The sequence below is a fragment of the Dipodomys spectabilis genome, unplaced genomic scaffold, assembly GCF_019054845.1.
Source record: "Dipodomys spectabilis isolate Male_0828 unplaced genomic scaffold, ASM1905484v1 ptg000009l, whole genome shotgun sequence".
NCBI lineage: Eukaryota > Metazoa > Chordata > Mammalia > Rodentia > Heteromyidae > Dipodomys > Dipodomys spectabilis.
The window spans coordinates 18919065-18946098 of record NW_024870686.1 but is presented as its reverse complement, the minus strand read 5'-3'; positions in this window follow the sequence as shown (position 1 = coordinate 18946098).

The window sequence follows — 27034 nt, the reverse complement described above, 5'->3', positions numbered from 1 at the left end:
AAGTTGCAACAGAGAAGTATTTAAGTGATGTTATTTGGATCAGCAAAATTAATAGCATTTTAATTGTCTCACTTGTAATTTTAATTTAGTATTTATGCTCAGAATAGGCAACAAACTGTAGCTTCTGAAATTTTAGAATTTATGAAAACAAAACCTGGAATTCCTGATTGGTAGAATTAATAGAACTCTGAAAATTCTATGGGTTCACTATGTTCATGACATTGTGTGCTTTTACACTACCTTCTCACACACTTTCCAACACACAGTGACGCAAACACCAATGCCTCAGGATATTGGAATGCTATTTACTTGGTTGGAAGATAGTTTTGTTGTTTTATTTCTTTCAATAAGACAATACTGATCTACATATGTAGATTGACACATACCAGCCTTGAACTATTCTCCCTCCTCAAGAATCCATTTCCAATTTCAGGATACCTCACCTATTCCTCTCCATTCCTTGATATTTTTAGAAAGCTTCCTGCACTTAGGTTCATCCATAGTAGTTATGTGCTGTACACCAGCAACACGGCTGTAAAACAGCATTCCTGATTACACAGCACTTACTGTGACAGATACTGAAAGATTATCAGGTTTTCAAATGAACACACTGTGTATGTGTGTTTGCGCGTACACACACGCCATCCTATTTCATATATTCACTGTGTGAAAAAAAATCCATTGAATTTCAAAGTGAGATATAAGACAAGCAGGAATGATGTTGTAACATCTCTCGAGTGATCTGAACACATATACACAAAAGTATGTGGTAATATCAGAGAGCCAGGAGAGGTAAGTGTTGTTGCTGGCAAAAAAAAAAAAAAAATGTAGCCAGAAACACTCTTAACTCCTCTACAAATCCTTGATCTTAAAACCACTTTTTCTTCCCTCTCTGCTGGTTCTGGCACAATGCCTAAAAGAAGAGCGGGGGAGGAGGAATCGCACTCAGTAAATATCTGTTAATAAATCAATAATGGAGGAAATAGGACCAGGAAGGAAGGCAGAGAGGAGTGGAGGAAGAAAAAAGGAAGTAAGAGAAGAAGGGAGGGGAGTGGACTTAATCAATCAATGATGCAATTGGTGATTATTCAATCCATCTATCCATCCAAGCCATCCATCAATTTCTTTACCATTTGTGGGGTTTATATGCCTCCTTAGCATGCCAGCTTTTTGCAAAGTAAATCTTCACTTTGCATAAACTTTGTTTTCTCAATATGATCCTTCAGAGTTTCTTGAGAAGATCATGAAAATGTTCCCAATTATGTCCAGGATAAAGCTACTTTCTGTTCAGTCTCCCTAGATCACATCACAGTTTTTTGTGCTTGTGGGGGTTTGAGTTTTTGCTGTTTTGTTTTTGTTTTGTGGCTGGCAATGGGGTTTGAACACATAAACTCATGCTTGCTCAGGTGGTCTTCTGACCCTTAAGAGACACATCCTGCCTGAATTTTGTAGGTAATTTTGTAGGAGTCTGGAAGGCCTTTCTGCCTAGTCTGGCATTGAGCCACAATCCTCCAAATCTCAGCTTCTTGAGTAGCTGAGATTACATGCTTGAGCCACTGGCTTCTGTCTCTTCTATGTTCTTTTATTATTTTAGTCATTTTACCTAACCAGCCTCTCCAATTGTTTTCCACCCTTCTCATTTGCAGAAGTTATATGTTTTTCTGTACATTTTAAAATAAGTGACTTCCTGTCAGATGCAGGTGACTTATACCTGTCATCCTAGCTACTCAGGAGGCTGAGGTCTGAGGATCCAGGTTCAAAGTCAGCCTAGGCAGGAAAGTTGGTGAGACTCTTATCTCCAATTGATGATCAAAAAAGCCAGAAGTAGAGCTGTAGCTCACATAGCACAGCACCAGCCTTGAACAAAAGAGCTCAGAGAAAGCACATACATACACCCTGTGTTCAAGCTCTAGGACCAGCAAACATAAAAAAGACTTCTTTCCTGTGCACTCTTTAGCTCAGTTAATCAACCACACCCTCTTCTTTAGCACTCAGTCTTTCTTTACTGCTGTCCTCAGTCTGCTACCTGAATTTTTTTTTTGCAGTTCTCCATCTGACCAAAATACCTGTCTTTTTTCTGTACAAGCACTTCTGGAGGTCAAATCCTATGATCCTCCAACAGGCCTCATCCTTTTAAACCTACCTGCAGCACCCTACACTGAGAACTACTTGTTTTTCCCCCAAGACTCTCCCCAGAATCTCTAAGGGATTCCTTTAACCTGGTACCAACCCTCTGTCCCCTTTTCTCTTTTACTGCCTCCTTTTCTTCCCAAATATCCTTGGTGTAGGTACTTTCTCACATTGTAGACCATTTTCTCCCATCTCTTGGAAAATTTCATCCACTCCATAACTACCAACATCATAATTAATATATTATAATTAATCTATTAAGTATTGTATTTGAATTAATATATAAACCAGAGGTTGATCTTGTCTCTCAAAGTATATTTAAAAACCATACCCACTTTCTGATAAATTTATTTTCTCCAAATTTCTCATCTTCTGGTGATTATATCAATGATATTAAAAATCTCTCTCCTAGATTATACTTATATATATGTATATATATTATTGTTCTTTTTGTTGTGGTCTTGTTAGTTGGTTCATACAACAGGGTAAGAAAGAAAAAACAAAAAAAGAAGGGAAAATTGAACTCCCTAATTCATCCATTGAAATTACCCTAAGGAACTAAACTGCTAAAATTAGAAATTCAAAGTTATTTTATTTTAGGTAGGATTGTGGCTCAAAACAATTAGGTGACACACAGAAAATAGGCGTGTTATGTAATTTTTTTTCCTCAGCAACAAAAAGAAACACTTTATAAATTTCACAGTGTAGTGAATGTAATCTTAGGCTGAGGGAAGACAGAACCTCATACCCTTGACCTAGTTTGCATAACGTGTAGTAGGAATCAGCCCTAGAGATAGAGGTAGGAGAGGCTTTAGACAAGATGGAAAGATGGTAGTTTGGAACAATTCCTTAACATTCTGTGAAGATAAATACGCTATACGAATTTCTTCCTTACAAACCATTACAACAATGCAAAAAAATAAAAAATAAAAGACTCCACATGGACAAATAAAATAAATTTTCCCTTCACATTCTGTCCAGAGACAATACAAAGACTTTCTCTCTGATTATAATCATCTCTTCTATCTAATTGTCATAATTCAGCAATACCTTTGGTGATCATACAGCTTTTAATTTTTTAAAAAGTTTCAGAACTAAAATTATTCACACAAAACTTCCAATTAAATATTCTTCTGGTTCATGTTTTTTCTTTATCTTATTCTAGATCTCCTACGATTCTGAGACAGTGATTTAGAGTTTCTGCGACAGCCAGGGAACTGAAAATTTGTGTAGAAGAAAAGGTAAGACTTGGGAATTAAAATGAATATAGGCACAACAACTTTTTAAAATATACAAGTAGTTTGTGTCGATGAGGTAAGTCATTTTGGCTAAGCTGTCATTGACACTAGATCCCAATACATATTCCATTTACCACTTTGAATCTGTTATAGGCAGAACAGTCAAGCAATTTAATTACCTGATTTTATAGTGTTTCTGATCTTATTAACACAATAATAGTTTTATAAACTTTCTTTTACTGGAAAAATTAGATGCATGGGGACATTCTAAAATATAGATGCTGTGCTTTTTAACCAGAGAGTTTGCTGCCAGAATGATATAGGCCAAGCATAACAGATTCTAGAGGTGTGAGTGTGTGTGTGTGTGTGTTTCTACCTCTTTGGAAGTGATTTGCTTGGGAGTTCTCTTATTCTCTGGAAGTCTTAATCCTTTCTGAGCAGCTCTTATGTAACAACCTGAGAGAATGAAACTTGTACCTGGTTTTTGTTTGTTTGGTTGGTTGTTTTTTTTGTTCTCTCCTTGATACAGCTCAGTGCATTTTCTCAATGGTTACTAGGGCTGAGTAATTTAGAGCTTTTGAACCTTGTGAACAGACTCATTTAAAGTTTATTCTGAAGGATTTCCACAAAACAAAAGTATCATCTACAAGAATGCTACAAAACAAAAAACTATAAAATCTGATAAGTGTTCTATTCAGGATGTTTGATGGAATATTTCTAGAAGACCTTGTTTCCTAGAATAAATCATTCAGGAAGTCTCTGACTTTTTGGGCTTAATAAAATGAGTGGAATTTTCTAGTCTTCTATTTGATACTTTATTTCTTCTTCTAACACAAAATTTAATACCAAAGTCTCCATGAAACAAAGGGCTTTCTAGATTAGGAAATCATTATAAAATAGAAACGAATAGAAAACAATAACATTTTTCCATGAAAAAAATAGCAACTTAGGAGATTTCTTTTTTGTTGTTGTGCCAGTGAAGGGGCTTGAATTCAGGACCTGCAAGGCTTTACAACTGTCATTCTACTGCTCAAGCCATGCCTCCATTTCTCATTTTGCTGGTCACTTAGAGTATCTTGTATTTGTCTGCTTGGCCTGGCTTTGATCCTCTGGTCTCAGCCTGAGTAGCCAGGATTATAAACATGAGCCACTGGTAACCAGTCAGATTTCTTCTCACTGCTTTGTATTCAAAGATGACATGTGGTTTAACACAAAAACAATTATTACACAGGCTTAAAGTGCAGATCTGCATCTTCAAGGTCTAAAGCAGTCACTACAGTTTTCTCAATGATAGTATTTTATTTTTAGGTTACTAGATTTGAATTAATTTATATTCAAAACAAGTATATGAAGTTGACACAAATTTAGCAGTTGCAGGAAGAGGCCTTTTTGCTTTCCCATTTACAAAAAGAAAAAAGAGAAAATAAAATGCTTTAAAAAAAGATATTGTGATTTTTGGGGGGTTAAAAAATAGCAGCAACTACTGTTGTTTTCTTTTAATATCTCTCTCAGGCTCTGGTTCTTAGTTTTCCCCTAAGGGTGTCTCAGAAAAAAATGTGATAAGAGAGTTCTTTAATAAGTGCTTTTGCGAGCATCCGTATGCACATACTCATATGCTCAGCGAGTAATTAATCAAAACTAAAATAAAGCTCCGTAATGAATGGCTGCATTGTGTGCCATCTCCTGCATGCAGGGTATCTGTCTTCCCTTGGTCTCAATTTAGGTAATGGTGAGATTTTTCTGTTAAGATAAAATAGTTAATACAAAGTAGATTTTAATAATTTACTGCTGTACATTTTCCTCCGTCACTGTTCTTTTTAAAATCTCTCTAAGATTTTTGGAATTACTCTTTGTACACCATGGATAGAAAAAAAAAAGATCCTAAATGTATTAGATATATATGTGAATGTGCATATACACACATACACACGCACACACCCCTATCTTAGATAAGAACTGAATTTTCTAAGTTGCTTGGCTAATAAGTTTCTCAAATGTGTCTCCTAACTTCTTTCATTCATGTGAATCATGATAAATCACATACTGAAAAACCTATCTATATAATTTTATAGTAGCCTTCAAATAAATTAAATTTGCAGGATAAATTATCATTGAAGTATTCCAGGAATTAGGTACACAGCTCTTCTTATTATAATGGGAGTCAGACACTCCAAGCTGAAATAGAATCACCTGTGTGTTTTCTGCTGTAAAAGTATAACTCAATATTCAGGGCAAAAGCAATACTTGATTCTCTGAAGCCCATTGTTGAGGAAATTCCTCTGGTTCTCTGGCATTTCACCTTAGAAAAAGCACTTCCCATGAATGTCACTGTCATAAAACATGTCAGCCTCCCCTTGTCTTTTAAGTACCCTCTCTTCAAACCCTGCTCTTGCCAATTCATGAAAACCACTCTTCCCATACTGGGAGGTTTTCTAGGACAAGCATTTAGTCTTTAATAGCTAATATATAAACTTGAATGTTTTAGTGCTCCTCTGAGATGCACATTGAAAGATAACTTTTTGTGTTCTGTGATGTAGGTAGGCTGCTGCCTATAAAACACACAGAGAAACACATGTATCAATAAGGATACATAACAGCTTCAACTCCAAACTCATCCTAGTTCGGACCAGGACAACCTCTGACTTTCCAATCCAGGAAAACCATAAAAAGAAACAGAAAAATCATACAAATGAATAACACAAATAAAAGGATAAAAAAAAATTAAAAGAAATTCCCTCAGGTCTATCATTTAAACCAGGTGTCTAGAGTTTACCTGTTCTGATTCAGAGCAGTTACAATGGGTAGAGCATTTAATGTAAATGCTCTCACTAGTTTTTCAGTTTGATAGTTAATTGGCTTTGTTTTTCCTAAGGTACTCAGATATTTTAATGAAGCCTTTAGAAAAAAAAAAGACTCTGAAACACTTCCTAAATTAAAAAAAAATTATAAAAGGATGTTTGGCCAAATTGACAGAGAAGTAAATACCATATAGTTTTCCTGGCACTGTGTCTCAGTATCATATCAGAGAGCTGGTGAAAAAAAAATGAAAAAATAAAATGTGCACGGTCTTCTCTAGAAATGGGTGGGGGGCAGAAGGCTGTCAATAATTTTTTTTAAAAATCACAGATAAGCCAAGATGATCAATTTTCATTAGTGAGATTTACCCATTCCCAGGCCTGGAACTCAACATACAGTCACAAAACCTTTGACTTAAATACATATTTTGTTATTTTTTTCTTCTTGCTGTATTAACCCAAAGCAGAACTCACAGAACTCCCTACCTGAATAGTTCCTTTTACCTTCAACTGGGATCGGAAGCTGATTGCATGAGTGGTTAGGTGGATAATCGAAAAATTGGGTAAGATGAAACAAAGTGCATACATTAACGATGTCAGAAAACACTGGGAACCACTCGGATGATTATAAGTAGCTCTGTGCTTGTTGTCTTGTAGAACAAAAAATCAGAGTGGCTGACTACAGATTTTACTTTTCATCTGGAGGCTTTGGTATCTTGCAGACACAGCATTTAGAGCGAAGGGGAAGGAGTTTTAAATTTGTGAGACACTGTGGTAATTTTTCACTGTGTTACTTAGTTGGTTCCTCCCGAATAAGCAAGAGTCATTGCTAAGTCTCAAACAAGAAATGTGGTTCAGGGCCTTTTTGTTGGGCTTGAGACAATGAGGGAAAGACAGTATAGGCCTGATGTTAAAAAGGGTTAAGAAATCTATAGCCAAGGAGGTGTCCCGGCTGACTGAATGCTTTGCTAAATGTATGTGCCTGACTTTATAGGAGAAGATCTCTCAATACAACGTCCCTGTCAATATTCTGTCAAGCCCAAGGAGCATTTAGCCCTAATTTAAAAAAATCTAGCCAAGTGCCAGTGTAATCCTAGCTACTCAAGAGGCTGAGATCTGAATATCATGGTTCAAAGCCAGCCTGGATAGGAATGTCCAATGTCTTATCTCCAATTAACCACCAAAAGCCAGAAGTAGAACAGTATCAAGATGCTAGCCTTGTGCAATAAAACATTCATTGACATCACCAAGTCCCTGAGTTCAAGCCCCAGGACAAGCATGGGCATGCACATGCACATGTGCACCCACCCACCCACCCACACACCCACACCCACACACACACACACACACACACACACACACACACTAAAAAACCTTAAGAAAATGAATAGATTTCCTTGCTAAAGTATTTATGTGAGAATAAATACAATCAGTTGAAAAAAATCCCCTTATTTAGATGATTGAGCTTTTATAATGGTGAATCAAAATTCCGTAAATTTACTGTTCTAGTTTGAGCAAAAATGGATTTGTTGGGCTGTCCAAAAGATAGTAAGAAATGGCAAAAAAAAAAAAACAATTCATGCAAAAGGGTGGTTGACAAACTTATTCTGAAGCATGTTGAAAAAGCATCATTCTGAAGATGACTGGCCTTTGGTCAGAGGTCAGATATACAGCATTTCCCACATAAAGCTAAGTGTATAGATATGTCCCAGCTCTTAAAAATAATTGTGTAATTATTCTTGCACCTAGATAGGAACCAGACTGTAAAATGATATAACAAATAGGTTTCTGCACAGGTGCATGACCTGCGACTTGGTCATGAACCTCCACAGAGGCAGATCTACTCAGATGGAAAGTGAGATTCTTGTGGAGGACACAAAAGGAATTGAGACCACATGGTACGACTCTAGCATCTCAAAAGCTCTGTGCCTGCCTCAGTATCCTTTCACTCCTAAGATTTGTCCCCAAGGAACTCTGATTGCCCTCTGTACTATGGCAAGAGCCAAGAACATTGGGGAAACACATCCCTGGAATAAGGGAAGACTCTCCATAATTTCCCACTAGCTCTATGAGACCATACCACACATAAGACAGCATGTGGCCCAACTTGATGAGTCTTTACAGAGTCATAATCAGAGAGCAATAGGAAAATGCAGAGCAAGATGACTAAAGCATGAATCATATCTATCTATGTAGCCATGGATATATACATACCTTTAGTGTTCAGTTTTCCCATCAATAAAAAAGTAAGTAAATAGACATCCTAGCTACTCAGGAATCTGAGATTTGACAATCACAGTTTGAAACCAGACTGAGCAGGAAAGTCTGTGAGACTTTTATTTCCAATTACGTAGGAGAAAGGTGGAACTGGAGGTGTGTGGCTCAAGTGATAGAACATCAGCTTTAAGCAGAAAGCAAAGGAATAGCACCCAGGCCCTGAGTTCAAGTCACAGCAGTGGCACAAAAAATAGATAAGAAGTAAAAATTATAATGCAAGGTTATGATAAGTCATTTTGGAGTGAAGGCTTCCATCACTTCCTTTCCATTTTTACCCCCAGTACTAGGGCTTGAACGCAGGGCCTTGAGCTTTTCCTTATCTTTTTTGGTCAAGGCTGGTAATCTGCTACTCAAGCCATTCCTACAGCCTCACTTTTTTGCTAGTTAATCTCTCAGATTTGTCTACCCAGGTTGGCTTTGTATCTTGATCCTATGTCTCAGCCTCCTGAATAGCTAAAATTACATCCCCATCGCTTTTTAATTCAATCTGAAAATGTTCATTCATTTATTTCTATATCAGTTTTTAAATCAGTAAAATGGAAATAATATATGTCTGTATTATTATGAATACAACATTTGAGTAATAAACTAAGGTACCTATGTTTCAATTTTCAATAAAGTGTGCATTTTAGGATCATCTGCATATATGATAAATAATAAATTATATATCCTAATTTATTTGGATATAATTATTAAATAAGAGAACTCTCTCTAACAGGTTTCCCTTTTGAACTTCCATTTTGATCCTGAATAGGGTTCAGGTCTTTTCAATGTTCTTATATTCTAGTACAATTTTTTTTTTACTGAGATAGAATGAAATCATATTTGGGCAGAAGAAAGAAAAGAGAATGGGCAATGCTAGGTTTTTTTTTTTAAACAGAGCAGTCACAATTCAAGAAAGCTACATTCTACCCCTCTGATCACTGAAATGAGACAATTTAGGGAGACATAATAAATATTGAAAGTTTTACCTCCAGGAACTGTAACCAACTGCCAATTTTCTCCCAAAGTCATCTTTCTTGTTAGGTTCCAAATAAAAAGTTTAACTCAGGGGAGATTGCCAGAGGTAAATAGCTTGATAAACAGGCAGGTTACAATGGATTACAGAATGTTCACTTTCCATGTGTAGAAATGTGAGAACTCCATTACTGAAAAGACTAATCATTCAGTGTTCTTCTTTCTCCCTGACACTGTCAGAATAATACACATCAAGTCCATAGAAAGAACTCTGTGAGTATCTACTGAATGTGTGAACGCATGAGCCACTTCCCTGGGAAATAATGTAGTAGATATTGTCTATTTTAAGAGCTCAGAAATGATTTCTATTAAGCAAGACTGATATTCTTAACCTATGTGGAGGTAGCAACTCAGAATTCATTGACCTTGACCATGTTGGATTTCAACAGTGTAGTAGTGCGTCTCTCCCTCATGAACCTGCTTTGTGCATCTATAGACTGAGTCTGATTTAAGTTAAAGTGCTTTGAAATCTTGTGATTGAAATCAATTAAAATTGTAAAGTTGTTCATAAACTATAATATATAATAAACTATAATTTTCCAAAGCTGATTGACCAGATAAGAAATGTCATTGCCAATGAACTCAGAAATGCACAACAGCCCACTCCCAGTCCACTTCTTACAGAATATTCTGTGGGAGACGGTGTGTGCCAGGCCAGTGTCTCCTAAATAAACATCACTAACATCTTCTAGTCACTTACCCATGAATTCATGTGAGAATTCATTTGATCATTTTAAATGGTATAAAGGTACATTTTTCCAGCAGATTTCAAGTTTTATCAAAGTTTTATCATGCAACTTTAGATATTCTTGAGTCCAAATTTTAAGGGATATTAAACTACAATAAAATATGATTAACCAGAAAGTATCGTTCTCTACTAATAAAGTATTTTAATTGATAGCTCACATCTAAATGAACATTGAAGTGAAACACGGATTTTATAGATTTCTCTCTCCTGCTATTCCTTTTTTAATTTCTCATTCCCCTGTGAATACTGTTTCCTTAGTCCGTAGATTTTGTGAGGTTTACTTTTTCCAAACACAGAGTTATTGCCAGAGAGACTCTCTCCGATGATTTGTAGCATCTAGATGAAGCTAATAATGATAAATGTCGCCACTACAGCAAATATTTCGAGGCGTCAGGTGTCAAAAAATTCAATTTGTGAACATAACAAAGCTCAGTCGAATTAACAAAGACCACTTCCATTGAATAGCATGTTCAGGGTAAAAGATACTTTTTGTACCTCTCTCTATAAAGGAAACTTTTTTTCTTTTTACACATATATCATTCAAGAGTCAAAAAAAAATCCCCTCTTGGCCACTTTATTGAAAAAAAATTCTCGAGAGCCAATCTCCCTTTTCCAGCAGAGTAGCAACCTACCTTTCTAAAAGGAGACCAGATGATGCTTTTGAAAACAGTGTGCCTGAATGTTGCAACACATTTATTTAAAAAATACTGTCTCTATTATTCTTGAACACTCAGTGTAAAACCTTGTTGTAAATGGTGTTATCACCAGGAATGCTAAGTTGTTTTCACGCAAGAAGTTCAAACTCTCCTCTGATGTGGTCAATTAGAGGAGCTTTATATAACTCCTTAGGACCAACTAAGGGTACATTTTGTTGTCATTTTTTATAGTTGGGTTCTCATATCCTTCTGACCTACCTAGCATGGGGGAGTCAGCCAACAGCTGGCACTTCTCAGAGTTGCTCAAGGAGAGACTGGCAATTTGTGAGCTGGCTTCTGTGTGTGTCTATTTATATGTCCAGCTATAGATCTACCTATCATCCTTTCTCTCCATTCAATTACTTACCGTTGACACACTTCATGAACAAAAGTTCTTTGGTGTGAGCATGATCTTAGGGTAGATTTATACAAAGTGCAATAGGCCTTTATCCGAAGAATGAGGTGTGCAAAGAATACTGTGGCTCAGTACTCCCTCGTCTGTGTCAGATTGTGACCTCAAGACCTGTCTAAGTGCAGTTTGTAGCCAGTTTGAAGAGTTCCTTTCCTCTATCCTGGAAAGGGACAGTGGGAGGTGGGCGGAGAAAGCACTTCCACTATTCTTCTCTTCAGAGTGGCCAACAAGCTAGTGTAGCCTCCTGGGCCTTCTACTCCCATTCAAGCTCCATCCATTAGAGTCAGCTGGAAGTGAAAAGAACTAATAGATAATGTCTCTCACTTGCAAGAAACATCCCTGCTCTCTAATGATTTTTAAGATCACAATTATATTAAATGCCAAACTTCAAAATTAAGGTAAAATGGCACTCTAAGAGAAATCTGATTGCTATTGAAGAGGAAAAAAGAATAAGTAAAAGAAAATCTAAGATGTATTTGATGACCAGTGATAAATCATTACAACAACAGCTTAAATGATACTTATCTTTAATATATGTATAATCAGTGATTATGTATAAGTGTTTCTTGTGGGTATAACACAGAACTTGCCTTTGGCCATTTGGGCCTGGAAACATAAAAAATTCAGACATGGAAAGGCGAAAACTTTGTATGACCTCTATTTTAGAAAAACTGGCTTGAGATAAATGGAGTCCTTAAACATAAGGGCACTTCCTTTAAATATGCGTTTATTTAATTTGTGTGGCATTGTGGTAAGCCCTTAGAAGAATACAGAAGATGAATCAAAGCATGTATTAGACTCAAAAAGAACTTGCTGTCTGTTAAGAGAAAAAAGTCCGAAATAAAACATATCAGATAAATAGATCCACAATACAGCAGAGAACCACATGGCTTGCCGTGACAAATAAGAGGATGGAGACTAGCAGGGTTTCATAGAGAAGATTCTGTGCTTTAAATCCACTGTCTGAGGGATGTTCAAATGTCTCCTGAGTTCACCTTCTTCCCTTAGAGGTTTAGAGTGCCAATAAATGGAGTAAAAAGGGATTGGTAGGGTAGAAAGAAGACTGAGTGACCTGACATAAAAAACAAAATATTTTCCCTTGCTTAAAAAAAAGCACCCACTATTTATTAACTTAAATATTTCCTAGGCTCCTACTTTTGAGGAACAAATGGTATATTATCTAGATAGGAAATGTATGAGGGTAGTGAGGCCACCTTGTGTATAACACACAATTAGGTAGTTGAAGATTTTTATAGTTTTCGTACTTGGATTATTTATAATCATGACAAAAATAAAGATAATGCTTTCACAATGGAGCCATGTCAGAGAGTAGAGCATCATCAAGGGCCAGCTTAAGCCATTATCATCATTTATTGATTTAGCTCAGTATTCTCAACAAGGGGTAGGTTTATTCCTCAAGGGACTCTGGACAATATCAAGGTATAGTCTGCTTGTCAGAACCCCGAGAGGGATACAGCTGGTGCCCAGTGAGTATAGATAGGCCAACGGTGTTCCAGCATACCTAACACAGCACAAGCAGTGTGGCAAGGATTGCTCTAATCTGAAAATGTCAATGGAATCCTGATGTTGAAAACTCCTGGTTTAGGCTTATATTCCTCCTTAAGTTACCGTCTGAGAGCCACAGAAATAATGAGAATCCTGCAAGGAGAGTCCTTGTATTTATACATCCTTCAATGGCATATCAACAAGCTCTTAGCTTTGAAAAAAATCAAAAGATCTGCCAGACGCCAGTGGCTCACGCCTGTCATCCTAGCTACTCAGGAGGCTGAGATCTGAGGATTGCAGTGCAAAGCCAGCCTGGGCAGGAAAGTCCTTGAGACTCTTATCTCCAATTAATCAACCATGGAAAACCAGAAGTGGTGCTGTGGCTCAAATGGCAGAGTGCTAGCCTTGAGCTGAAGAGCCCAGGCCCAGAGTTCAAGCCCCATGACCGACTCCCTCCCTGCCCACCGAAAAAAAAAATCAAAGGACCCAACTAAATTTTGGTCATAACATCAAAATCAAAAGTACAGGATTGAGGGACTAGGGAAATGAAGGATGAGGAGAAACCAAATATAAAGTCCTGCGGGCTATAGAAGTATGCAAGCAGAGGTCCTAGTCAATAGACCAAACATGGGCTTCCAGACCACAGAGGCCAGCAGGAAAGCTACATTCAAATGCTACACTTCTCCATGGCCAACTGTGATCCCAAAGGCTGGACATCAATTACTGCCTGTGTATCAGCAGTAAGAATTTTTATTTTCTTCATACTTTTGTAACTATCAACCCTGTTTCTTCATCCTCTGACCTGAGCTCCCTGTGGGAGTTCCTCATTTATTCTTACCCCAAGTCCCCAGAGCCATCCTTCCTCACCCAGCTCAGCCTTCTTCCAGTTGGGTTCGTCACCAAGTCACAAAAACACTGCGTGGTCACAGTAGAAGGGTTATGAGGGCAGCCAAAGGTCTTTGAAACCCATGTCTTTCTACATGGATGAAACTATGAATACAGAGACTCAGTTCTATATCCATAGTGTCTTGAAACCTTGACAAACACCATTGTCTACATAGTTCACTCCATTTTAGAACTCAAAGACCTAATTTAAAGATGTCACATCCATTGTATGCCTATAGTCTACTTCTGGCAGATTTTCAGACTCTTACAAAATGTAAAATACCACAAAGGTATTTGTAGTTGGCTAGATATTTTCCATGATTTTCTCATGTTTCTTACATATGCTTAGGCAACATTGGGAGCCTCTCCAGCGTAGTGTTTAGCATTCAGTGGACACGTGATAAATCATTGAGAAGTTAACCTATACCCAGTATTTAAAGTGATAAAACACAGTGTCTGTTCAAATGGCTAACTCAGTGAACCATGGATTCTTAGAGACAGATTTAGAGCCTTGGGAAGCTGAGTACTCATTCAGGGCTCTTTCATGCAGCCTCTCTGGGTTTGTCTAGACCAGGATAGACAAAGGATTGTCATAGCCATAGGGGCCTACAATGGCACTGAGCTATTCCCTGGATCCCAGAGTGGCAGCTCACTTCATAGAGTGAGCTCTTTAGGAAGAGGGCTTTGCCTGATTCCCTTGTACCCCTTCAAGTAAGAAGGTCACTCAGAGCAATTCCATCAGAGACAACCTCTCAGCTCTGTAAGGCAGGAGAACCCTGCTTTTGATTTATTTTGTATTTCGCCACAGGGCTGAGCATACCCTAGAGGCATTTAATCTGTTGACTTGAATTGATCTCAGATGCTGGGCTTGGCCTGATGTGAACCTTCACACTGTAGGACTCAGCAGGTCACTGGAACTCATTTCACTTGAAATCCAAGGTTCCTGATGGTTCCAACCAACTCTCTCTGAGGTCCATGGGTCTGGTCAAAAGAGCATAGCTTTGACACTAGATACAGTTAAAGCAAAGACATGCTCTTCCAAGTCTGTAAGTTGAAGATATGAGATGATATAAGGGCAATAATATCAGTTTCCAGCTCAAAAAAAACCTATCCCTTTCTCAAAGAAGAGAGCATAAAGCCCATAGCCCAGCATTCTAGACCTAATTTAACTTTTCAAGCTCATTCATCATTCCCATCTTCCAGTATTCCAGGTCAGCCATTCTGGTGACTCCATATAGGAAATTCATAAATGTCAAAACAAAGGAGGAGGCAACAATGCTTGGTAAGAAATGTACTCATTATCTTCCCATGTAATTGTAACCCCTCTGTATGGTATTTTCACACACACACACACACACACACACACACACACACACACACACACACACACACTCACACACAAATTATGCTTGCCAAGGAGACTCATTCCTCTGTCAAGAATGGTGGCTTCTTCCTGCCAAGCAAGGTGGTGTGTGCCTGTAAATCCAGTTATATGATACTTAGGACACAGAAGCTGGAGCATCACAATTAGAGGCTGGTCCAAGGAAAGTTAGCTTGAAACCCTATTTGAAAAACAAACTAAAAGCAAAAGTACTGAGGTATGGCTTGGGTGCTTGAGTGCTTACCTAATAACTCAAGAAGCAGAAATTCCTTGTACTGAAAAGAAGAAAAAGGAGGAGGGAAAGGAAGAAGAGAAGGAGGAGGAAGACAATACTTTCTCCACTCTCTTCTCCTGCTCACAATTCTAATCTCTGAAACACATTCTGTCAAAATTGTTAATTGTATTAATTGACAAACTTTCCACACATTGACTGTCAGTAATTTGCTTAGTGCTCAGAATATAGAAGTGAGAGTCTCAAGGAAAGTCATCTGTTGAGTTTTATTTCTTTAGCACCAGTTTACAGGAAATAGATTGATTAAACGGTTACAAAGTGTGATGTGTGGTTAGTGAGAAATGAATAGATTTTAGGACTAAGACGAACAGCAGAATGTTAATAGAGGAGAGAGAGGTCACGGAAGACTCCACAGAGTGATGTTATGGAAGCTAAGCATTAAAACCATGTGACAGATAAGAGATAACAGTTCCAGGACAAGGAGTACCCAGGACAAGGAGTACCCAATGTGACTCTAAAGCAGAAGAACTGACCCATCTGCAAATGTGTTGCCACAATGCTCTTTCTTATCATCTACCACCCACACTGACCTACTCAGATGGAGCCTTTGCTTCCTTCAGCTCCTCTGTATTCTATCTGTTCCTCTTTTATGATACATCTCACCCTCTCCTCTGAATAAGATCACATATTTCTTCTTTCTCAAGGAGAGTGTGCATGTCAAATCCCCCACCCCATCCCATCTCCAGAGTGGTAATTCTTTCTGTCTACTTTTCCAAAGCACTAGTCTTTGAAAAAGTGGGTTCATACAGTAAACTCTTGCCACCCAGCAGAAGCAGGGCAACTATCTTTATGGGGCCAGAAAGTTAACAAGCACCCTATGCCACTCCCACTGAACTCTGCAGTCCCAACTGGCCATTTGTTCCAATGTTTTGACTGAGTAGAGAGAAACAGCACACTTTTGTAGGATTAAAAGATAATATACCTCTATCAAGCATGAAAGCAAATACCTATAATCTCAGCTACTTGGGAAACAGAAATAGGAGGATCATGGTCTAGGAAATAGGAGGATCATGGTCTAGGAAATAGGAGGATCATGATCAGGGCAAAAGCGAGAGACCCTATAGGAAAAAGAAACAAGCAAAAAGCTCAACTGTTAAGAGTACTAGCCTACTAGCTTGAGGCTCTGCATTCAAATCCCAATGTGGACCTGTCTTCAAACCCTATGGTGTCCCTTTCCCCACAAAATCAATTTACCTTTGGCCAAACTGTTGATCACATGGATATCATTCTAAAGAGTGGATAAAAAAGAGCTATAAAACTATATCACTTAAGTTGCAATGCTGGACTGTGACATGTATTACACTTTCAATCCCATACATATAATTCTATATATCATATGCTATATTATATAACATATATTATGCATACTATATATTATATAATTATATATACACACTACTGAACTGGAACACATATTTCGCTTTATTATATTATATAATTATATGTTATATATATCATAGTGTATATTATATATTACATAATCGTATATGTACATGTATAATATGTGCATAATTTATAATAGCGGAAAGTGTTCAAGAGAAATAGATTAATTAATATAAGATTATTCATGTGCAGAATTAGGTTTTGAGAACCAAATTCAAATCATTGCCAAATAAAAGAGTTAAAAATCATAGCACAAAAATACACTGGTTTCATAAAAGAACAGTGTTCTACAATTGCCTTGTTATGATATTGAATTCCGCTTGAGTAAATTAGGAGTGGTGTTCTCTTGTCTATTTGTCATTAAAGAACTCAGTGGTAAATGTCAGTATCCCCACTAAGACCCCACTGAGTTTTGTGAAATTTTCCCCAAACCTCTCTAACAGGAGAATTTATAAGCTCTGCATGTTCAACTGACTTAATGTATGAAACTGACGGAGAGATCTAAGACTAACTATACACAGCTCAATTCCAATTTGTTTGTTTTTTAACAATGTCTTTGACACATTGTACATTATGTCACGTTTCAATTTGATAGAAATTTACTTCCTGTGTCCAACAAGAAATATATTTTAAGAAGCATGCCAACTGCATATTATTTTCCTTGCTGTTTTCAATGGAGGCATTTGGCCCCATCTTCAGCAACAAGGATTCACTCCTGGTAAAGAATCTGGCATAGACTATTGTGCTTCTTATCTGTCTCTTTCCCAAAGACATTGAAACATTTGTTATTTTTCTTTGGATAAGATATTTTCAAAAAAGCTTCAGTAACATGCCAGGCATGGATGCTCACTTCTGCAATCCTAGCTGCTCAAGGAGCTGAGATCTAAGAATCATAATTTAAAGCCAGCCTAGGCAGGAAAGTCAATAAGACTTTTACCTCCAGTGAACCAGCCACCAGAAAGCTGGAAATGGATCTGTGGCTCAAGTGGTAGAGCTCTAGCATAGGGGGTGGGGGGAGAGCAGGGGGAAAGCTCAGAACAGTGCCTAGAACCTAAATTCAAGCTCTAGGACCTACACATAAAAATAAATAAAGCTTGAGCCACAATAGTTCCATGAATGATTATTTGCAAGTATTCTTTGTAATAGAGGGAAATGATCTTGTTTGAAGCTAAACAGAAAGCTGCCTGCCACATTCTCTAAAAAACAGCAAATGTCTTTTAGTTCCGTTTGACTGTGGTCTACTTCTGCATTCCCCAAGTACATGCTCAGCAGGACAAAATAATCCTTAGAGGAGCAGAGAAACTTGTATTCAACACCATCAGTGAATGGAGGTGTAGAGAGATGCTAAGGGGAGTGGTATGAGTTAAGAGAGGAAGAATAGAAATTCTTCCAAAAGTTTTCGTAATATCTAAAACGGAGTTGGGGATCCTAGTGGGATTCTTCCCCTCTTTTAACAACAAAGTGCAGAGTGAAAGAATATGCTCTCAGCTTACTTTGTCTTCCTGCTTCGTTTGATCTGAAAGAACAATCAGATATAGCTGATTTCTGAAGACGATTCGGCACAGAGAGATCTGGGATGCTCAGAGTAAAAGTCATCATTGTCAACAGGAAGCATCCAGGTACTGACATCCGCACCTGAGAACGTTCAGATGCTCAACACTTCATCTTTCATTTCAAAATCGACTGCTGGGAATTCTCTTTATACCAAGCAGTGGATGATAAGTGTTTAGAGGAGGAATGGATCCTGGAGGAGAATAAAGCATATAGGAAGGACTCAGACACTGAGGATGAACGCTAGAGGAAACAGGTATTTTAACAAAAAAAATGAATAATAAAATGTAAAGACATTGCTGGGAGATGGAGGCACAGGCAGAAATTGAAATGGAGAGGAGCTGTAGAAGCAATGAAAAGAAAGGAGGTATATCTGCCTCCACCCAGAGTGCTCATCTGACCTCTGATTGGTCATGTGTTTCTCTGCCTAACTTCAGACCAACCAGCCTCGTTAAGAATCACAGTTTGGCATGATGTTCAACATAATGAGAAGGACTTTTACCGCAAAGGAATTTAAGACAAGGTGCATATCCCCCAGAGGATTTCTGCCAAGAAATTTAGCACCTTTGTATCCCACAGAAAGCCCAGTGACAGAGCAGGTTAATGCTTTAGTTTTTTAATCAGCTGTTAAAGACACAGATGTCATTGGGTATGTTAAAGATTTAAAGAGCTATCTTAAATAAAGTGCTATCTTAATTAAAGTTATGGGCCAGAATATGAAGACTTAGTGTTTTTCACTGAAGAATTGCAAGTACTTTTTAAATTATAAATAGAGTAGATATTTAGGTTTGGGGTTTTCATGTAAGAACAAATTAGGTTTGGGGTTTTCAAGTAAGAACAAAATTTCAGTGGAGTACATTAGGTTCTTTTTCTCCAACTACAATGGTATAGGTAATTAATTAATAGCATATGAAAATTGAGAGGTCATTCATTTTCATCTTGAAGCTATCTGCTTTCTTTGGTGGCACATTAACTGCATCTCTTTTTAAAATATAAATCTTAGGGAGAGGTCTTACGGGAAGTCCTATGTTTGCCCTGCTTTATTCTACCCACTTTAGCAATTTGTTAAAGATGCTCAATAAAATTTAGGTTTAAGGAACTGGATAGAATTGCTAAAGTCAGTGAATATCTGCCAAGAAAATACAAAATCCTGAGTTCAAACACCAGTGCCATCAAAACAAAAATAATTAGATTTAGTTTTCAAATCTGGGCCAGCGTTTCAGTAAAATGAATCACAGAGATAGAAGAAAGCCCTTTTACATTTTGCACATTTTGTTTAAAATAAGAAACTACAAGTAATGAATATATCATATTTCTAATACCTTTACCTATCTGTTATTCAGCTCTTCAATTGTATGTAATCCTCTAAGAACTAAATCAATCTTTTTACCAAACAGATTTTAGTGAGAATATAGTGCCCTAACGAATTATTTGAACTTCTTGATCTGTGATTATTAAATTTTTTTCTCTTACCTTTATAAAGGGAAACAATTTAATCTTCAAACAAGTAAAATAATTGGCAAGGTGCTCTATAGTATAATAAAAACAGATGAAAGAAACTTGAAGTAGCTCTCTGCTATTTTTGAAGAATCTGAAGATTTGAGGAAGAATCATAGGTCTTCCCTGCTTTTCTGTGTGGCTAATTGGAGAGGTCAGATAGGCCATCCAGAAGGAGCAAGGAGTGTCCAAAGCAGAATTGAGGAGAGGTTGATGAAGAGGCAGGATCAATGCATGCTAGGATAAGTAGGTAGCATCAGCAATGGAGGGAAAAAAACTAAAATTATGGTCTGTTTCATAAGTACAGAGAAAGTAACTTTCATGCCTGTGTGTCTCCAGCAAGTATTTGGTAATTGGAATAAGGATAAGCAAATTAGTGGAAATTGTCTTGCCTCTTATTTATATTCATGTGTAATTTTTGAAGTAGTAAAATAATTAATATAAAAACCTGAATATATGCATAGCCGAAGTTTCTTACTTTCTAGGAAATTTCTAAAGTCTCTGCATATCCTGAGTATGACTGTTTCAGGGGTTACTTATTCAGTAAACTTCATTGATATTATTTGCATGTATTTGTTTGAGTCAGTTAGTGCAAGCCAGATTAACTTGCCTGTATGCATTTCATATTTCAGAAAATCTATACAACATAAACACTTAAACTCATCTGACATAAGAATATCTGAACATTAATAGAAAATTCACACCCAGCCTTTGTAAAGGAAACTCTTTTGTAATTTGGTATTTGGGTATGCAGAGGGAAATATGGCCAATACCATGCATATCAAAATAGAATAAATATACAGATATAACATATTCTAACTATAAAATCAGCAAGCAACTAACTCTCCATGCTGTTTCTTTGAGAATTATATTGATTCAAAGACTAGCTTGTTTATTTTTCATATAATAGCCAAAATATCTATATGCATAGTATTATTTTCCATGTAAAGTTATACTGTGTTGATGGATTTTGTAGCCTTTTTATGTTAGGCCAATATAAAAAAGCCTTTCTTTCTACAACCACCAAAGAAAGCATTGAGGTTAAATGACAGGGCTTTCTCAGCTATTTGTCTGTCACAGAGAACAGTAAATTGCAGCCTGTCTCAAGGTTGGTGTTTAGACCCATTCTGAGATTAATGGTTTTGCATAGACACTTTGGACTCCAAGTGATTTTGAGATGAGCTCTATCAAGAATATCCTCTGATGTAAACTAAGCAGAAGGGCTTCATGAAGTTTAGTATTATGAGCTCTACATAAATGAAATTTTATTGGTAAACAGACTATCCTAATATTGAAAATTATAGGGCACTTTTTGATGTCTTAAAAAATAAAGTTTTTTTTTTTAGCTAAATCCACAGTGACTAGCCCCAGTAATGTTTTGCTTTGATAACTCCAGATCAGTGTTATTTTATTGAGTTTTTTCTTTCTACTGAACTTTTTCTACATGTCTCTCCTTTTGTACTTGAAGATGCAGATATCCAAAGAAACTCTGATAGGGTAAAGGAACAACGAGAAAGGAAAAGTTAAAGAATACAAGTCACATGAGAAAACAATTCAACAAAGAATGTGCTGATTCACTTATTTTCAAAAACATCAGTGTATTTTTAGTGCAGCACCAGAATCTGATAGTTATTCTTACAGCTGGAGAATTTGAAAGCCTTAAAGGTGATGAACTGAATATTGAAATATGCAGAAGTCACACAAAGGAGAGAGAGTAAGCAGTGGTTTATGCTTGCATTTTTTAGCAATTATGCTGACTACACCTGTAAATTAATTTCTCTATATGGACCTATCACGAAACTCAGGAGAATAAGAAGTTTAAGGTAACAGATTTACAAACGGTAATTTCTTCTCCCTTGTGTCTCAGTGTTGGTTCAAGTAAGCAAGTGGATAAAAATAAGTTGTAGCACTTAATATTTTAAGCACTTGAGTCATATGATAAAGCTAGGAATATTCTCCTAATGTTCAACCTATTTATTTAAATGCTCCCAAGATGTCAAAAAATTATATTTAGTAAAAGATTGAAGAGGTAAGATGCAATCTTATGAAGAAGTTTAACAAACAAATCTATATAACAGTATTATTTCCCTGACAGGTAATCTATATACATTATTGAACAAATAATTATTGAATACTTATTGTAAACAAGATATTGTGCTAGACAAGGTCAGAGATACAACAACTATTAGACTCTGCTCAAAACACTACTGCTGTACTAGTAATATATGATTAAAACTATGCAGAATAAATGCCAGCAACACAGAAAACACTTGCTCTTTTATATGACTTTGAATGAAGGGAAGATTAGAATTCCAGTGTAGATTTTACCTCAGCCTAAACTTGTGACTTAAAGTTAGAAAATGAACTTAATCAAAATGCATTATACTCATAAAGTGACATGCTGAATTAAAATTCCTTTGTACAACTGCTTAAAGATAACAAAAATTGATTTGAAAAAAAGACAAGTTTTCATCATAAGAAGGCAAAAAGAAGATGAATTTAAGGCCAGGCATAATGATTACCTCTTGTATTCCAGCTATTCAGATGATGGAGACAGGAAGATCATGGTTCAAGGCCAACTCTGGCCAAAGAGTTAGTAATACCTTATCTCAAAACTAAACTGGGCATAAAGATACACATTTGTAATCTCAGCTACTTGAGAGGCAGTGGTAAAAAGATCTTAGGCTGGTTAGGCAAAAATGTGAGACTACATGAAAAATAAACTGAAAGAAAAGAATGGGGAAATGGCTTAATTAATAAGGCTCTTGTCTAGCAACCTCAAGGTGACCCTTATTTCAATTACCAGTAATGCAAAAAGAAAAGGAGGGAAAAAAAGAAAAGGGAAGGAAGGAAAGAAGGAGAGAAGGAGGGAGGGAATGGAAAGGGAGAGGGAGAGAGGAAGGAAGGAAGGAAGGAAGGAAGGAAGGAAGGAAGGAAGGAAGGAAGGAAGGAAGGAAGGAAGGAAGGAAGGAAGGAAGGAAAGGAGGAAGGAGGGAGGGAAGGTGGGAAGGAGGGAAGGAAAGAAGAAAGGGAGGAAAGAAGGAGGGGAGGAAAGGAGGAAGGAAGGAAACTTAAGAGTGGTTTTAAGAATGGGATTCAGTCTTGATTCCCCATCTAAGGATCATTCTAATATTTATTCATTTATTTATACTCATTTATCCATTCACTTTATTATATTATTATTATTATTACACAGAGGGGTTACAATTGCATGGGCAAGATGGTGAGTACATTTCTTATCAAACAGCGTTGCCTCCTCCTTTGTTTCCCCATACCATCCCTTCCCCTCTCCACCTCCTCACCCCCAGACCCCCCTACCACCTTCCCACCCCCACACCCCCCTACCACTACCCTCCACCCCCTAACCCCCCACCCTGCCAAAGTTGTAAATTTCGTTTTTTGACATAATGTCTTGTACATCTCATTGTTGTAATGGGTCCACCTGTAACCCTATTTAAACATTTTTTTCCCTTCCCCTCCACAAATTATATCAACATCAAATACAGTGAAAGCAGGGCTTATACCCCGGGGGAGGGACTTTTTGAGGCAGTGTCTCTCTGTTAAGGCCAGTTCAGGCTGGTCTTCATCTCACAGTTCTCCTGCCTCAGCCTCTGAATGTGGGGTTAAAGGTACATACCACCATGCTTGGCTTGTTTGTTTTCCTCTTATTGCACGTGAATTAAGATTCTAGTGAAGATATAAGCTCGCACACAGAGACCCCTTTAACAGTGTTAGAGACCCCTTTAACAGTACTTCTAAGTGGTTCCTTCTTTTGCTAACCAAGGCTCAGCTGGGGCCTCCAGTGAATGCCTCTGTCCTGGGAGCTTCCTTATCTCCTATCAGTCCAAGTTTTTCCTGTATTTTTTCTCTTTCTCCCATCTCTCCCCCCCTTCACATTTGCAGCCCTGTGGGCCTGAATTGAAGAGTGTCAGACCGCTCTGCTGAGAGCCAGGCAGCATACCTTTCAGGACCTCTGAGATATTTCCTTATCTGTGGTCGCTGAGTGATGCTGAAATACAACTGCAGAGACCCGATATGACATCTGAAGCCAGGACACCTCTTAGATGAATGAGTGCTCATTACAGGACCTGGTAGAGCTAGACTACAGAAAACCCAGCAGCTTATTCATGTTATAAATGAGCTCCTCCCTGGACCCCACTCATGTAGCATGTAGCAGATCTCAGCAAAAGCAACACAACCGTGATTGCCTGTTTAGTGGTGAGCTAGACGCCCAAATAGGAAGCCAGCAAGAGGATAGCATCCACTGACAATGCAACTGACCTGACTTTGAGAGCTCCGACCCAGAGCAATAATTAAAAAACTATTCTTCCAGAGTATATCAAATCCCAGGAGCTGAAGAAGATAAAGGAAACCCCAAGTGGGCTTTTTGAGAGCTCTAAGTTACCTAACGAAACTCCATCTCTGCCTCCTGAGATGAAGTCGACTCTGTGACTGGCATAATGGTGATTTCTCCACCGCCCCTCAGGTGGGGTGGGACTCCCTGCTCTGCGGAGACGCTCACCATTCTGGGTCTCTGAAGATTTGAAGTACTTACTTCATGCTTTAATTACATTTTAAAAGTTGGGGCTACCAGTAACTGGCAGTCTGATTTCTCTTTTTACCAGTCTTTTTTTCCTCCCTTTTTCTGTGTATTTATTGATATTTCATTGAAGAGTGGTGCTACATACCACACACACACACACACACACACACACACACACACACAAGAACTAATCATTTTTGGAGGATCTTATAACCAAGCATCACACTGGATATCCCATTCAGGAAATGATTCCTTGAGTCAGGCAGTGTCTCAGGAAATACCTGATTTACTCATAAGTTGACTCTTGAAGCATATGAGAAGTTCTCTGCTTTCTACCTAGTGGAGGGATGATCTGAATGCCCTTCTCTCTAATATCCCAATGTCTGAATTCGTCATATGCTAATAAAAAAGAAAGAAAACAACTCTCTTCCAGACTTGGACTGGGAGAGTAGGCGGGTCAAACACACGCAAATTTAGGGCACGCTCTTGTCCAGTAACTACCGTTGTTGGGGGGAGGGGTGACGTTGTCACTGAGGATCGCTCTGAATTGTGATAAATGAAAACTGCCTTTATGTGGAATTTCATGCTAAACCACTTATTTTTAACCTAAGTAATAAACAGCTTTTGCTCCCTTGGATGAGGATTAAGAACAAGTTTTTATTATAGCAATTAAAGTGTCTTAATGAAGCTGAAATATATTAAAAAAATAAAGAAATGTAATATTTTTTTCCTTCTTGGCAGAAACAGCTTCCAGTGTTATATTCTCCAAAGAATATTTAATTAACTTTTGAAATAAGAGTAAAAGCATGCCTTTCCTTCTTTTTATTGTAAGTTCTCCTAAACTATTTAAGTAATAGATCTTACACACATATGTGTACCAAGATGTTGTAAATAAAAGCACTTTTTGGTGATGCACTTTAATGAATCCAATGAAATGTTTGAGTAAGAGCCCATAAATATGAAAAATTTGGGTGGTGAAAGATGGAGAAACACATTAATGATTCAGATTAAAACTTGGTGATATGCATTATCTATGAGTACAAATATTAAAAATAAACATTTCATAGAGTACTAAAATAAATGTTGTAAATTGATAACAAATTAATAGGTATCAGACCATTTCCAAACCTCCATGGAAAACAGATTTAGAAAATTAAGAGAATACGGCAGAATAATCAGAAAAGGGAAAAGAACCCATTATGTATTAGAAACTTTCAACTTGCAACCCAATGAAAAGCAAAAAGTCAGCATTGGAGTAAGGTTAAAGGTGATAAATCTAAGTCCCCATCAGAAATGAACCCAGATATAGAAAAAGTAAAAACTGAATGCAAGGAATCAGGAGGCAAGGCACTGGTGGTTCATGCCTGCAATCCTACCTACTCAGGAGGCTGAAATCTGAGGAGCGAGATTTGAAGCCAGCCTAGGCAAAAACAAAACAAAACAAAACAAATTGATGAAAGTCTTTTCCCCAGTCAACCAGCAAAGAACCAGAAGTGGCTAGAAACTTAAGTGGTCAAAGCATCAGTGCCCCCTGCGTTTTTTTTCCAAGAGAAAAAGTCTGTACATAAATTAATTCAATAAGATCACACTATTCAAAAAATGATACATTAATATAGGTATATATTTCATCTTGAAATATGTCCTCATTTTACCCAGTACCTGACACATTGCTTAGTACAAGTAAACTCACTCTGAAGGTTGGAGCCTCTGGATTATCCTAGACAAAGCATCTTTAGACAGAAACTATTACAATAATTCTAATACCTACTCTGTACATTTTTTTTCAGAGTCAAAGTTGTGCCTAGATCTCCTCCCCATTCAGTAGCATTATTCTGTCATGGCATTTTGTCTTAATTATTGAAACACCTTACACAGTTCTTCATCATTTTTCCTTTTTGATCAATTATTATAATTTGGGGCTTTTACATTTCTGTGGCTAAGGAAACCTAAAATCATATTTTAAAGATTTCTAAAAATTATTTAGAAGCAAAAAAAAAAAAGAGACAAACTAACGTTTGCATCAGTGTCAATGAGTTACAGAGAAAGTTTCTTGTTTGTTAGGGGATCATCTCAGTAAAAATGATACAACATGTTATAAGTATCTGATTATATGTAAAGAATTTGAAGCTATTTCCAGCAGCCCAGTTAGTTGTCTTGTCTTCATACTCTTTTTTCTATGAAGATATTCTTACTGATTTACTGCTTTGGAGATACTTTGCATCCGGATATTTTGATTTGCAATGCTCGGAGTCTCATTCACAGCCTCGTTCATGCTAGACAAGTAGGCTAACACTGAGCCACACTCCCAGCCTGCTTGGTTTGTTGTTGTAGTTTAGAGAAATAAGAAATTAAACTCAACTCCTCATCTGTGCTAGGTGTGAACACTTATTAGTCCCTCCACTGTAGAAATCTTTCTGTAGAAGTAAAAGATGACTACTGAAAAGGGGGGGAAATGGGTGGCATTTCTCTGCCCCATCAATTTTGCTAGACTAGAGGAAGGAACTAAATTTAGAGCCCCAATAAATATCTACTTATTGACAACAGAGGAATGGAGCATTTGAAATAGTATTTAAAGAAACTTGCACTCCTCTGAGTAGCATAATCACATAGCTTCTGTAGTTGAACTTCTAAGTTTTCTGTTTCAGTTTCGCCTTTGACATGTCTTTATTTTGTCGTGTAGCCTC